This window comes from Melopsittacus undulatus, chromosome 14 (genome assembly GCF_012275295.1).
Source record: "Melopsittacus undulatus isolate bMelUnd1 chromosome 14, bMelUnd1.mat.Z, whole genome shotgun sequence".
In the NCBI taxonomy this organism is placed as follows: Eukaryota; Metazoa; Chordata; class Aves; order Psittaciformes; family Psittaculidae; genus Melopsittacus; species Melopsittacus undulatus.
In genome coordinates this window covers 4,636,408-4,649,674 of record NC_047540.1, presented here as the reverse complement: position 1 = coordinate 4,649,674, position 13,267 = coordinate 4,636,408, and positions in this window count along the sequence as shown.

Here is a 13,267-nt window from a genome sequence, read left to right as displayed (position 1 = left end):
CCTGGGATTTCTTGGCCTCTTCTCTCTCCATAGCTGTAAGGATGCTCAGAGGCGCGAAAGGCTGATAAGGGGGATGTCTAGGAATAGCTAACAGCAGGATGGGATGACGAGAGGCAGATCCTCATCTCCCCTCCTCCCTCAGAGCACTCCAGGCTGGGCTGCTTGGGTGTTTCAGCATCCTGGGGCTGGGGACAGCTGGTGGATGGTAATTACAGCCGAGACATTAACATGGAACATCCCAGTGCAGGGATGGAGCCAAGACAAACCCCAGCAACAGGCAGAGGGGGAGTGCAATGAGGAAATGAGTCCCCAGACCAGGGTTTCATCTCCTGCTCCCATCCCACGGACCAGAAGCTCTCACCCCAAGCACCTACACCAGCAGAGAGGTGATGCCCATGCCACAGCATCACACATTTCCCCTGGCACAGCATCCACTGGAGCCCCTTCCCTGAAAATGGAGCAGGCACAGAATGACTGGCTTGTGCTCTGGCTTGTAGCCAGACTTGCCACTTTTTCCCCATAACAAGACAGACAGTTGACTGTAAATTGGCATAAAAAGGCACATATTTACATAAATCTTGGGGCAGATCGTGTCTTTCTCGCTTAAAATGCAGTACCTCTAATGCAGAGATGGTTACAGCCATAAAACGAATAAATACAAAATAACCTCATGACATACTGCAACAGGAGCCTCAACTTTCTCCAAGAGCAATAAGATGAACAAAGACAGAGGAAGGAGAGGGCCCTTTAGTGCTATTTTCAGCCATTATTAATGAAGATCAAAAGGAGCAGCAGAAAGTCAGACCCCACCAAATGGTGCAATGCTGTGAGCCCAGCCAGAGCGGATGCTGGCGGGACAAGGTCACACTTTTGGCTTCCCAATGCTCTGCTGGGAACACCCTGCAGGTTCCAGAGCCTCATGCAGCCGACTTGAAACTCAGTATGGACAGAATGAGAGCAGTAACAGATGTCTAAAGAGAGAGAGGGGAAGGGATCTGTTGGGACTTGTGAGAGTAAAGGAAAGCATGCAAATCACTTCTCAGATTCATACAAACCCACCCCTTGGAAGGTCTGAGCCAAGCGAGAGGGGAAAAACAAGAGTTTGCTTCTATTTGCTCCTAAACCTGGAGGAAAGGACGGTGAGAGTTGGCTCATGTCACCAGGCACATTGTGCATGAGAGCTGCCCAATGCACACTCCACTCTTCACAAGCCAAGCATCCTATGCAGGGGATGGACTGCATCGGGGCAAGAGCAAGCGCTTCACCTCTGACACTGCTATCATTATCACTCCATTAAAGGCAACAAAGCTTCTTCCATAGCCTGGTGCAGGAACATATGGCACAATATCACTCCGGAGTGGGTGCCCTCATCAGGTCCCCAATGCTCTGCCACTTCACAGGGTTTTCCTCATGGAATGCTTCATGGATAAGCCAGAGGATGTGCTCATTGCTGAAGGCTCCTTTCAGCCCATCATGGTGGAAGGTGCAGATGTGGCACAAAGACATAAAAGAAGGAAGAGACTCAACCATGGAATGAATATCAAAGCATTAACAATCATCAGCCTTGCCATTGCCTGCTTCCACACATGGAGAGCTGAGCATGAACTCTGTGCTTTTAGAGCAGTACCACACCAAGCTGCAAAGCACACCCCTGAAAACAGAAATTCACCTATGTTTCCTGGCAATGGCATTCCAGGGAACACAGAGGGATGAGCTGTGGAGGCTGAAGGGTTAAATGAATTCTCCTATTCAACCACCATCTGATTCATGCACATTCAAAGCGCTAATTACACTAACAAAGCTAATACACAAAGTCCTACATGATCCTGTAGAAATTTCCAATAATGCCAATGTAGCTTATTAGGATTTTTATGTGGATTAAAATAGTGGGAAAACATTCAGAACCTGCACTGTGTATCTCAGAGTGGTGAGGCACAGAGAAGCTGGGGCTGCCCCATCCCTGGCAGTGTTCAAGACCAGGCTGGACAGGGCTTGGAACAACCTGCTCTAGTGCTAGTCCCATGGCAGGGATTGGAGCTGGATGGATGAGCTTTAAGGTCCTTCCAACCCAAGCCAGGCTGGGATTCTATGATATCTGTCCACAATGTCCCCAAGTACAGTGAAGTCTGAATTAAGAGCAATTCTCAGAGAGGTGTTGCATGTTCTACACTGTAAATCTGCCACCTTGCTCAAAGGTCCTTCAAGTACTAATGGAGAAAGCTTCAGGGAAAATTAACCAGCTGTGACTTTGGGACATCTCAGTTGGAAATGGAGATGGATGGAGCTAAACAACTAGAGAGACATTCCCAAAAGCAGTTGCAAGAGCTCAGAGGAAAGGTTTCCCCACTACAGAGGTACCAGCCTCATCTAAAACAGGGAGAAAAGGCACCCAGCTGGGACACAACCCTCCTCCTCCACACTTATCCAGGTTAACAAGGAAAATACAAGTCCATATGGGGACAAAGATGCAACAGTGGGGTTCAGCACCTTGAGGTTAATACAGGGACAGGCAGAACCTGAGCCACAAGCCTTGGCCATCCCATGAAGGCAGCTGAGCATCAGCTGAGTGAGTCTGCAGCACTTGCACTGGGGTGGCCAAGGCAGAAAGGAGGCAGGTGCTGGAAAAGGAAACAGGTACTAGCAATATATATATATGCATATATACATGTATAACAGCAGCACAGAGAGCCAGGTCCAAGCCCAACCAGTAAGAAAGCGCTAGATTAGTACTGGTTTAATTATAGAACTTTTCGCTTTTTGATGTTTGGGGACTGTGTCTGCATCTTTGTGTTTATGGATCATAGAGCCCCAGGAGGGGAATCTCAAAGTACCTGCACTGCTGCTCCTCCTTATTACTTGGCATTGCAGAAGCTGGGAGCCCAAGGCTCTGTCGTGCCCCGACACGCGGGTGTGCATTGCAGTGTCTGAGTAAGTCCTTCCAACTGTGGTGAAAGGCAGGGTGAAAATGAGGGTTTGAACTTCATGAAGTGCTAGACATTGCAGTGCTATTCATTAGCAATGTTTCCTAAGGAAACAAGGTTTATACAGTCACACTTCCACACATCCACGCTGCAGCTATATTCAAACTATGGGTATAAGCCACAGGGAATTGTGTCTCTACAAAGGGAGGCATAAAAACTGGTGAAGGGCAGCATTTGGGTAGATGTAGGTGGACAAATGCTGCTCCAACACATGGAAAAAGCAGCAAGAGTTCAACCATTCTGGGTCTGTCTGGTTGTCATCAATAGCATCATCATGAAGTGACCACGCAGACACTAAGGCAGGTCACACCGAGAATGTAGCATCCTGTAAGGGACACATTGGACCCCATAAAGAGCTTACTGCAACAGGAGCACTACAACTGGTTGAGACACAAGGACTCAAACCCTTAGGAAAGCACATCTCATTGGGCTGCTCAGGCAATTGTCTTCTCTCACTAGATAAACCACCTTGCTAAACCAGAACGACTCTCACATAGCAGATGCAACACAGAGCAGGATCAGCAGTATTGCTACAAGTCAAACTCATCACTTCCTCTTCTGCCATGAACCTACTGGAACCAACATGCACCTCAATGATATGAATTTCTAGCTGGGGGAACCTTAACCAACCCTATAAAGTCCATAAATATACAAGTGCTTTGGTCCTTAGAAAACAAGCTGCTAATGCAAAACATGACTACAGACACCCATTTGGGTTCTCTGCTAGCTTTCAACACCACACTTACTGCACCCCCCATATTGACAGCTCATAACATCAGCAGTATCACACAGTTGTTACACATCAGGACAGAGCTAGTGCAAGATGCTGTGGCATAGAATGGGTAAGATTTGGAAAGAAGCTCCTATTTGTAGTGCTGGACCACAGCAGGGCTCACCCCATCCAGTCTGCCAGTGTAGGGGGTTAGAGAGCCTTCACTACGGATGGACTTTGGGATGAAGGAAAGAGGCAGGGAAATGGCAGAAACATTCACAGCTTATTTAAACTGTTCCTAGAGACATAAATATAAAACCCATTCACTTCTGTCACTTGGACAATAATCATTTCATGCTGTCTGGGTGCCCAAGACTTTTCTATGGGTATGAATAGAAACGTTAGAGCTGGACTTCACAAGGCACAAAGATTACCCAGCACTCAGATGTCTATTTTGAACATCCACACCATCTTTGAATTACCAAAATGCATCCTATCTTTCCAGCTACAGGTGACAGTTGCTTATGAAAGCCAACAGAAGTCATTGTAGCTTCACAGCCTTATCTTTCCCCCCCGACACTGGAATCTACCTTAGAGTGCGTGTTACACAATGACCAGGATGGCAAAGTCAAGGTCTCCAAACCTTGATCATAAGAAAACCAGGTGGTTCTGCCCGAAATTAAACCTTCTTTTGCTGCAATGCTTCTGAGATGCTTCCTTTCCCAGGCTCTCTGCCTCCCTCAGTGCTCTGAGGAGATGCTGTGCAGGCGACAAGCAGAGACTGAAGGGCCCATTCTGCTCACACTGTTCAGTGTGTGGCCTTGTGCCTTATTTACTATAATTATTTCAACATCTGCTCTGAAGACAGAAAGTTGTTTATTTCCTCAGAGGCTTTTCTATGGCACTCATTGCAACAGTGTTTGAATGCTTAATAAAATATTAATGGATTTCTCTTTTCCTTCTGTTATCATCTCCTTTTTCCAGACAGGAAATTCTGGCCAGCATATTAAGCTGAGAATGTGTTCACAGATTTGGTTGGAAGCAGATCTCCCAAAGACACACAAACCCACTATGGAGCGCTGGCAAAATAAGCTCTGGCCAAGGGGAACATGCAGGGACACTGGGTACAGCCCTTACTAAAGGAAACCCACCCAGCATCAAAAGGGGCAGTATTAAGTGATGCATTCAGAACCATGCTGAAAGATTGGGATTAGGCTTGGGTTTTCCAAATAAAAGCAATAGAGAAATAAGGACACTTTGGCATTCACTTCTTGCATTAGATGCCTTCCTACTTCTGCAAGAGGACTTATAGAAACAGTATATTCCTAACATCTAGCTGCCATTTCCAATCATTTCAAGCCCTGCCATGAGGGTTAGATCATATACAGCATATCCTTACCCTTTGCAGTAGCATCTTCCAATTTGAAGACTGATGGCATGTACCCAATTATTATTATATATTGTTATGTATTATTATTCCCAATTATTATTATATGTTATTACCCAGTCTTTATTATAGATTAATTATTCCCCAGCTTTCTAAGTGCAATTTTCCAGCCTTCTGATCACTCCTTTATCTCTAAGTGCTCTCTCATCAGATCCACAGCAGCTGATACTGATGCTTTCAATAGTGGCAGATAGCTTTTGCTTCAAGCAAGCTGCTCTAGGGGAAGGTGTCCCTGCCTGTAGACTGGGGTTGGAACTAGATGAGCTTTAAGGTCCCTTCAACCCAAACCACTCTGGAATTCCATGACATACTGGGCAGTATAATCCCTAGGCCACAAAGAAAAGGCTCAATGCTTCTCCCTTCCAGCCTTGCAACTTCAAAGATAGGCAAACATAAACTGAGTAAGGAGCATCATGAAGTTCTGCAGCTGGTGTGAGCAACAATGCTAGTGATGATTCAGGAATGGAGACAGACCCAGCTCTCTGCATCAAGCATTAGCTCTTTAGGAGAAAAAAAGACAGTCAAAGTGTGCTTTAAGCAGTGGAATCAGCAGGCTCCGTGTGTCAGCATTTCTGTTTGTTTTTAGCACAGATTTAGGGGTTGTGAATATCTCAGGAAGTTGCTGGCATCTGGGGATTTCAGGCTAAGATGGAGCCAACGTGGCTGTTTTCGCTTCCTGCCACACTACCAGCAGCATGGCTGCAAGCCCTGAGCTCAGGCTGCTCCCAGCAGAGACCATTGCAGCTCTGGCTTCCCAGCCAACAAAGGCACAAACTCATTCACTTGGGGTTCCACTAGCACAGCACCAACCCATTCCTACAGCCCCACAGAGCTCACTGGAAATCCATATGGAGAAAAGCAACCATGTACAAGCTGGGAAATCAAAGGATACCATTTCCTACCAGCCCTTTGGCTGATGGGATGCTCCATAGGTCTGGAGAAAGGTCAAGACCAGCCCTTCTTGAAACAAGAGGAGGAGATAGAGGTGGCAACGATGCTCTAGCACTACCAAGTGCAAGTAGCCAGGAAATAAGAACTTCAAAAAGCATTTGGTTCTTTTTCCTCACAGCTTCAGAGCCCCTGAGGGTAACCCAAGCCAGCTCAGTAAGCTCTTACCCCCAAGGTTATGGTAAAGAAGCCATGTACAGCTCTTCTGCAAGCTGATGTTCCCCACAGCCACTTGCTTGCAGGAACAGAGAAACACAAAGCTGTACAAGTCACAAAGCTACAAGAGCTGTCACCTTCCATAGCTTATGGAAGGGCAGAAGCCAGCAACAGCAGGGACCCCAGCACAAGAAATAAGAGGCAGAACACAGAGGGCAGGTCAGGGTACAAAGAGGTTGGGACATCAGCTGGGCTGCACCATGCAGCACAGACACAGCCAAGCAATAACAGAGCTCAGTCCATAAACACTGTTCAAAGCACTTCATAGACTTAACACTCCAGTACAAGAGGAAAACCAGAGGAATCACTCACCTTCCAGCCCGGAGCAGCAAATCCCACATCACACTGCCTTCCAAGTCCCAGCCTCCATAGAGCTAAAACCAGCTGAGGCCCTTCTGTACCTTAATATTGGCCTGTCCCTAATGCAGTAACGAGAAACACCTTGCCCTCATGAGCAGGGAGAGATTGAAAGGCATTCACCTTTGCTCTGCACAGGTGCTTTTAGGGTCAGGTCATCCTCTTAGTTAGCAGATGGAGGAATGCATTCAATTACTCAATGTAAGCTGAGTGGTCAGCATTGATTTGAGCAGGTGGGGACATTTCAAGTGCAGGTTTTGCCCATTATTTCAAATGGCAAATCCTCTTTCCTATGGTATTCAAACTCTTCTGGTCCTAGAGCATATGGGGTAAAAGCTGAGTTGTGGCACTGCACATTACAATGTGAAAGAGGCAGTATTCTTAACGTCCCATTATTCAGCACCCTGCAGCTATGTTTAAGTGCAAAGGGGTCTATTGCTGTGAACCAGAGCCCACCAGTGCCTGCCTGTTTGTCAAAGGAAAGGTTTAAAACACACAAAATAAACACCAATGATTGCCAAACCCTTCAGGTTTTGCAGTTTGCTAAACAGATGCACCAGGTAGTACCATTTGGTGGGTATAGGAGTATAAGAGCTTAACGTGGTTTCATATTTAGCACAGTGGGTTAACCATAAAAATACACTTTATACTAACAGATATTCTAATCAGGGCAGCTTCCAAAGGGGAGCTGACAATTTACCCACTTCACTTGCTTACCAGTGCTATTTATTAATGATGCTGGGCTGCAGCTCGAGCAGCAAGGAGACTGTTCTCTGGATTCAAACAGCAAGTAATAGTATGAGGAGAGGAATAAATCACTCAGGGTTTTTTCAGCCCATTCAATGCTTCTACAAAGCTGCCAAGAAAAGCCTCCCTTGAAGGTGTGTGGTTTCTTCCTGGTGACAAGACTTGTAGTGCTTTGTTATCACAAGTAACTAAAGCTCCACTCAGCTAGTTTGCATCAGTGTTGTTTGGTAGCTTCCTCCTTCCTCATTGTACATTAGCAAGGTGGAAGAAGCCAGAAGTGTTTTAAGCAGCTCTGAAGTGTAGCAGTTGGTTTAGATTTTCTATGAGTTATTCAGTGATCAGGACACCCATTCATCAAATGTGCCACGTTACAAAATGAAGTCGTGTTTTTTCCTTGGGAGTTTCCAGTAACACTTCATATCCTTTTTCAATGTGCATCCTATGCTGTTATGTGATTTTGCCCTATGTTTCTGAACGTAGCTACACCTAAACCAAATGACTTTACACTTTGCATGAGGGGAAAAAAAGAGTCCTTTGGGAGTATAGTGGAAGTGTGCATGACCATAAGAAGGGAAATCCACACATCAGTTATCACTTCCTCAATTGCTCAAAAGCATTTTAGAAAGAAGAAGTCAATAAACGAACACGATAAGCCAGTACCAGTAACACTGATAGCCAGCTATAGGGAAGGTTTCATCGTGGGTCTCCTACAAGTACATCTCTATCCCGGCCCAGGGTTTTAGTTTGTCTGATGAAGAACATCAGAGACCCTTAGGGAACACAACCACATTTGACAAGTCCCACCAAACTTCACTGTCAGCTGATGGCTGCTTTGTCATCCTTCTATGAGAGAAGAAAAGACAATAGAGAAAGCTCAAAGCTCTGGGGACAGACCTGTGGTCACTAGTGCATCACTTGGTGCCTGTCACATCAGTTGTGCTTTGGACACAGGTTGCTGAGAGCGTGTCAGTGGGAAAACACTGCTGCTGACAGCAGAGCAGGGCTGAGGATATGGAATAACCTCCTTGCAGGTGCAGTTATTAAAAGGATCATCATAAAGAAGTAATAAATACACACTGAAGTGCACAGCCTGTTACAGCTGTAGTGCTGATGGTGGGTAAGGCAAAGCAGGCTGCTTCCTTCAGCCGTATGATGCTGAGCCCATGGAAAACCTCCCCATCAAACCAACAAGCACCTTCCAGTGCTTGTAACAGTAGATGATGGTGTTTACATAGGGAGAGTTATTATCCAGGGATAAATTGAGTCTCAATGTCTCCATGTCCCCACATCTGGATTTTCCCACGTGAGTCAGGATAACCCCTTCACCCAGAGCTGTGTTCCCATCTCCCCCAAAACACCATTCAATTCAGGCCAGCAAGAGAACCTGAGCTCCCCAATGTCCACCTTCATCTGCAGAGCTTTCTGGAAAAGAGCAGGGCCCATCTTTGCTTTCAGCAGCTTTTATTGCACACTTTACATCATCAGGCTCTGATGCCCATAGTGCTGATGACTTCCTCCTCTCTGAACCCAGATGGTACCAGAATAAAGAGCACTGAAGGCTGTGTTGACACCTGATGTCCAGACAGGCAAACCACACAGTGCTGGACACTGCAGTCTATAAGTCAGTGGGTATTTATAGACAGAGAGAGGCTTGTTTGGTGTATCATGAAGTTCCTTCCATAGCCAGGGATGCTGCAAGAGGTTAATTGTCAGCAGCAATGAAAGTCCATTTGGTACTTGACTCCCCAATCTGACTTTATTGCTATTTATAGACCATTCAGTGCTTGAGCTACCAGTTTTATTCTCTTTTCTCCCTCATGGTTTTTCCTCTGCTTATTCTAAGAAGGTTCTGGTTTTCCTGGCACCCTTTTTATCACCCCACCACCTTCTACCCTTTCATTCAAGTAAGCTTATTTCAAACCAAAACACCACGTAACTATAAAGGTTCCCACTTAACATAATGGAGTTATTCAAGATGTTTACTCAACAAAAAATAGACAGTGAGCTCAGTGCTGTTGTAGGTCATAGCTAAGTACTGAGTTTACTGCACGTAGCCCCAAGGTAAAACTCTTTGTGCTCTGGGCCTTATCACATAGATACGGGTCTGTAACAGGGGCAGGATCTGTGCTGCAGTGATGCTACAAAAGCCAGACAAGTTCCTATGTATCAACCATTCCCAGTTCCCCAGCTGAAGCACAGTGTGAAAGGAAGTTATGGGGTGGAGATGGTGCCTTTCCTCTTAATAAGAGATTTCATATGATGAAGTCTCCATGAAACACAGCCTGAAACCAGTGTGTGAGCAGGGCAGATCTCAGTGATCCTGCTGGTTTCCTCTGTACGAGGCAGGACTCTTCCTTTTCCTCCCTCTTACAAAGCCCAGGGGATTAAAGCACAAGTGCTAAGGAGTGAAATGGGGACACAGCAGCCTACCGGCGGCTCTGCTGTTTCTTGCAATGTGTCATTTTCTTGTCTCATCTGTCAGAGAGTTTCCTCTCCAATGCAGAAACATGAAATTTGACAGTCTGGCTCCTACCTCCCTTCGCAGGCTTCCTGGCAGGGAGATGCCTGAGCACCCACCGAGTGGGCAAGACTCTGCTTCCCACCATGAGAAATGCCTTAGAAACCAGGAACCACCAGCATCATCCTTATAACGATGGTGGAAGTGCAAGGCAGGACCAGATGTCCTGAAGGTCTCCCCAGGGTCAGCAAGGAGCTCAGGGATTCCCCCTTCTCTGAGTACTGTTTCATTCTCCCTTTAAAACGGACACCAAAAGCTGGATAACTTCCATGTCTGTGTTAATATAAAGCCAACAGGACCACGAGCAGAACGTGGTTGAAGCTGGATGGCCAGCACTGGGGAAGGTCAGCTGAGGAAATGGACATCGAGAGCTTCACTGCTTTGGTTTCCTCATCTAAACAACCATATTCCATGGGCTCTTCTTCCCTGTGGAGTTTCCCTTTTAGAACAGAGCAGGAGCCGGAGCCAGGGAAAGCTGTTTTACCGAGGGGGACAGCAGCAGGGCATCAGGAGGTGTATTTTTAAACCACAAGTCCTTTGGGATAAGGAAGTTAAAGCAAACCACCAGTGCTTTCCCACTAACAGAGGCAAGGGACTTTGCAACCGGATTAATGTGTGTTTGATTGATGCTGTTGCCATGGCTGTTAGTGGGATGATAGACTCAGGCCCCGCGTTTTGCCCAGGGTTGGAGAGGGATTGTATAATTTCCCTATAAATATGCATTTTTCACACACAAACACCGCCCTCTGCTGCAAGCTGGGATTGATGCTGCCGAGCGCATTCCTGAGCGTTGCCCCTGGCAACAGGGTTGTTGAAGGTGATAAAAATTCTTCTGTCTCTTCGGTTTGGAAAATGCCAGTGCATCAAAATGCAAATGATGCAGCCTCCTGCAAAGGTCATGCGAGGTAAGGGATATGTTTAACTTCTGCATCGCGGGATGGAAAACGCTGAGGATTGAGCATGTTTCGATGCTGAGGGCATATGTTGTGTTGTCACCCCACTGGTTTCTAGGAGCAGATTAAGGAGGCTGCTGCCCACGTCTATGACACTTCTGATCTCTTGTGTTTCAGAAGGAGATCAAACGCATTAAAGCAGTGTTTTCTGTCCCTCTATAACGCTGTAGCCCCACACAGCCAGGAGCTTGGGCATTCTGCATCTCATCCTTGCCCTACAGAGAGTGCATGCATCCCCTTCTGTAGTGCTGCACAGCACCTCTGCACGCTGAATCCCACTGTGCACGTTCATGCTATTCCATGAAGCTTTTTCTGCTCAGGGCAAGAGAATAACAAGACAGAATTGCCCCAGCCTGGAGCTGATCTGATTGCTTGTATTTACACTTACATCTACAGCGAGGCATCCTCCTCCAGCCCAGAGCTGCTCAATCTTGGCCGGAGCAGTTCACAAGCAGCTGCAAAAACCCGACTTGCCCACAGCAAAAACACTGATTCCATCTATGGAGGCTGGGGCTCCCCACAAGCAGTACCTAAGCTTGAACCAAAAAGAAGCATTTTGATTAGGAACAGCCCTCCCAGAACATGATTAATGGAAGAGCAGCAGTAGATTACAGCTTGTGATTCCCTGGGTAGAGCTGGGGGTCTCTTGGGTAGCCAGGCTTTGTTCAGCACAAGGCCCTGGAGACTTCCGAAGTCATGAAATTGGTCCTTTAAATTTCCTGCAGAGAAGTTATTGATTTCTGCTGCCCTGGTTTGCCTGAGAATGGATTTAGAGGGAAGCACCTGAGCCCTGCTGGCATTAGGAACTGCATGGTCTATAACGCTCACAGATGAGAGCAATGCAAAGCTAGCCCCTCAAGAGCAGCACTGAGCTCTCCTATGAGCAGCTCAACTCTTTGCCGAAAGGTCTAAGAAACTCATTGAACTGCTGCTGTGTTTCCATGCAGGAGTCCCAACTGGTGCTGGATAAAAGCAGAGGCATTCTTTGGGATGGGGATTTGGTGCTGAGCTCAGTAGCAGCCCCCTCGCTGCCAAGCTATGCCTGCAAAAACCCAAACCCCAGCCTGGTTCTGCTGTAACAAGCAGCAAAGTAACATTTAATTAAGCTGTACCCCCAGAAATAACCATTCCAATGCACTCTTCCTGGCAGAGGTTAGATTCAGATTGTGTTTCACCCTCTGCTGCACTATGAGATTATCTTTGTGACTTCACATTAATCTTGAACAGGAATTCATATAGAAACAACCTCAGTGCATTGAAATGTTTAGTCTGGTACAGGGAGAAAGCATTCTCTGCACAAGTCTATCTGGTTTAATCCGTACCCTTTGCTTTCAGAAGAGCCAACCTATTCTGGGGACTGCAGAGACATAGCATATTTTGGCTGGAATTTTATCTTCCACTCCCTATTTAAATTGGCATCAAAATGCTTTTAATTCTGAACAAGCTTTTAAAAACAAAACCCAAAGCCTGATACCCGCTGGAGCAGCGAGGCTTGGAAATTCTTGTGGTCTGAAAGCCATTCAAAGATAAACTTATCCTGGGTTGGTTTATGATGTTAGTCTGCCCTATAAATCTATGGCAGCTCTACAAGCGCTCCAGTAACTCCTGGAGACTGAAGGTGAACAGAACATCAAGCAAACCCCATGGTCTTTATTCCCTCTAGGAGAAAGGAGGGATAACCCAGCCATCTAGAGCTCAGGATGGAGCTTCCCCAGGTAGCAGGATTGCTGATGTGAAGCTCTGATTTACACCATGCAGGCAGCTCTGCCCACAGCAAGTCTTCTCCATGGAGGTAACCGTGCTCCCAAGCCACAAAAGCTCCTGTATCCCATGTTCACCTTTCATCACCTCTGCATTCTCTCCAGCTAGGAGATGGGTTACACATAATCCAAGCATTAAGAAAGGTCGACATTGCCACATTAAAATGGTGCAATCTTAGGCCACAAGCCATTGCTATGAGACAGTGCAATGGAAATCAGTGGAACCAGTATTTCACCTGCAATCTTTTCCAGTGCCTTCTTACGTGCTGGCATTCATTTGCTATTGTTGATTACATGCTGGAGTGTATGTGCAGAGCCCCTGAGATGGAGGAAGACATCATTTCCCAAAGGAAATGCCACATTTACACTGGCACCACTGAATGGGATGTTTTCCCCTTGTGCAGAATGAAGATATACTTTTCACCAGGCAGCTTTCCTCAGCCTCCCTGCAGCCAACAGGGCCAAGCAAGCCCCACGCAACCAGGATCTTGAGCATTCTGCATCTCATCCTTGCCCTACAGAGGGTTCATGCATCCCTCTTCTCCATCTCCTCTTTGGGGACTGACTTCTAATCCTCTTGCTGCTGAAGATCAATAACACCTCCCCACAAGTACTGGTGACTTGAGGA